Source organism: Ipomoea nil, unplaced genomic scaffold (genome assembly GCF_001879475.1).
Source record: "Ipomoea nil cultivar Tokyo-kokei standard unplaced genomic scaffold, Asagao_1.1 scaffold3195, whole genome shotgun sequence".
Lineage (NCBI taxonomy): Eukaryota > Viridiplantae > Streptophyta > Magnoliopsida > Solanales > Convolvulaceae > Ipomoea > Ipomoea nil.
Window position 1 is genome coordinate 3,745,892 of NW_017619623.1, and position 2,371 is coordinate 3,748,262.

At 32.3% G+C, this 2,371-nt stretch overlaps 1 long non-coding RNA gene across 1 annotated transcript; it reads left to right on the top strand.

Moving 5' to 3' along the window:
* The first annotated feature begins 729 nt into the window (after positions 1-729).
* On the top strand, positions 730-1,874 carry LOC109168193. The gene is made up of 3 exons (XR_002052013.1): positions 730-1,024; positions 1,500-1,610; positions 1,824-1,874. It is a non-coding gene; the product is annotated as an uncharacterized LOC109168193 (long non-coding RNA).
* The last annotated feature ends 497 nt before the right edge of the window (positions 1,875-2,371 follow it).

Genomic DNA, 2,371 nt, shown 5'->3' on the forward strand with positions numbered 1-2,371 from the left:
TTTAAAATACCCTGAAAATCAATTTTTCATTCATGTGGGGGATTGTTGAAAAAAATAGCAAAAATTGGCATTTTAAGTAGCTATTTTGTGGTACAAATATCAGTGGGGTCCACTTCCGATTTGGGTGGGTCAAAGTGGATTCGGGTTCTTCGTAGTGAGACGAAGAGATTGATATATACCCCACTACAACAAATCTAGCATTTAACGATGAAAGATTTAACGACGTTATAAAAACGTCGTTAAACGTCACATTTTGTGATAGTTATATTGCATATCGTCACTATTTATATTGTTATGAATAATTAATATTTCAGTACTTTTTACTGACGAAATTTTATTTTTTCATCGACAAAAGTATTGAATAGACGACGTTATATAATAAATGCCACCAAAACTTTTGTTTTACAAATATTGTGAAATAAATCGTCGCTAAAAGTAAAAATAATTTTGCCGGGAAAGAAATTTCATTCCGTGCCCTCCACTCATAATAACTAAAACAAATAATAATTTGTAAAAATTAATCAATTTATCGTTTATTCCTCATCCTCACATAATTTTCTCAAAGCTCAGACACTTTCACGGTAAACTATTCTCAAAATCTCAGGCAGGTTCTCATCTCTTCACCATATTGAACTCAACAGCTTCATAGTGTTGCAATACATCAACAAAAATCGTACACAATGAAGAAGAGGTTGTATATGCCTAGGTGAGTATAAACCCTAACTTACAAATCTTCACCGCGGTGATATTCCCTGCATCCTCATCGCTCTTGGCCTATAAGCTTCGATTTTTGTTGTTGTTGTTGTTTTGGTGCAATTAGTCGAATGTATTTGTCTGTTTGCTTTGGTTTTTATATTTTTGCTCTATATTCGAGCAGAATGCTTCAATCCATATGCTGAAAATTGTTGCAGTGTTTCTTCATAGGTTATAGGCTTAGGGCTTTTGCCCAAATTTATTTCATGCTTAGATAATCTGTGAGATTTCCCTAGCCCCTATGGATAAAATCGGAATTTAGTTTTGTGAGGTAAGTTTGCTACAATTACATTTTATTATATTAGATCTTTGTCTATAATTGTTGTATGAAACAACACATCTGTATGTAATCACAATTTCAGTTATTTGTTTGAAGTTTTTTTTTTTTTGGCTATTCCTTAAGAAAATTTGTGTTTTTTAAAGACGTTTTATGAATCTGTCTATTGAGCTTGAAATTAGTTTTTCTCAAACATGTTATAAAGCTATAGAATCTATTCAATTGATTTTGTGTGTGTTTGCTTTCAAGCTCAAAACTAAATGTTCTTTAATCAATTTTGCAGCCATTGTTATGCTGTCAAAATACTTTTTGTGGGTTTGCTTGCTTGTTTTCACCACCAAGTCATGTGATGGTCTGGCACAAATTTGATTATGGTCTGCATACAAATTATTGAGAAATAAAAAACAAACTCCTCATGATCATTATGCTCTTGATTCTTGATTTTTTGATAACTTATACACTACTATAGGATTCCCTCAACTCCACTTTTCATTGTGCTCTATTCAGATTCCCTCAACTTTTTATAGTGTTGGTGATGACTTTAGAGAGGATGATTGTAGTAGCTGGCTGGTTCCCATCTGTGAATTGAAGGCATCTGAAAAGGTCCCCAAATAATTATGTTCACTCTGTTAGTTGTGTCAGTGAAGTTAGAATTGAAAACCTTTTTATATGTCCTGGAGCACTTAGAATAAGATGGCATCAAAATATATCCATAGAATCATAGATTGTGTTTCAGTATGACCTTTCTAGAATTCCATATTCAATTTATATAATCATGGGAATGTTGATGCAGGATCCAGGAAATCTTGGCATGTTGCTTAGATCAGCATTGACATTTAGATGGGTAATGAAATTGACTATTTCCATTTTTGTTTTCTTATCAAAGAACTGCCTCTTATTTATGGTGCATATGTATTATGACATTGTACTTCTTGTTAATGTCCTTTAAATCTTATATTTCTGCAACAATCTTTGGTTTACAGTGTTACTTGAATTAGATCGGTTTATGATGCAGTAATGGGCAAAAGATCAGGATATATTAAAGGAATGGGGAATGGACCGAAACCCGTGGCATCTACATCTACTCGAGCAAACAATTCCCATCTTGAGGAGAAAATGAAAGCAATAATGGATGAAAACATTCAACTAAAGAATGAAGTTCAAGAATTGAAGATAAAGTTTCCATATGAAAAGTATGAACAATTACTTGCTGCATTAGCTGCAGAGAGATCAACCAGATTGGTATCAATATATTATTAAAATTACTATTATTAATTATTGAATTGAACTTCTAACTCTAATGCATCATAAGAATTTTAGAATTGCATATCTTGGTAACCA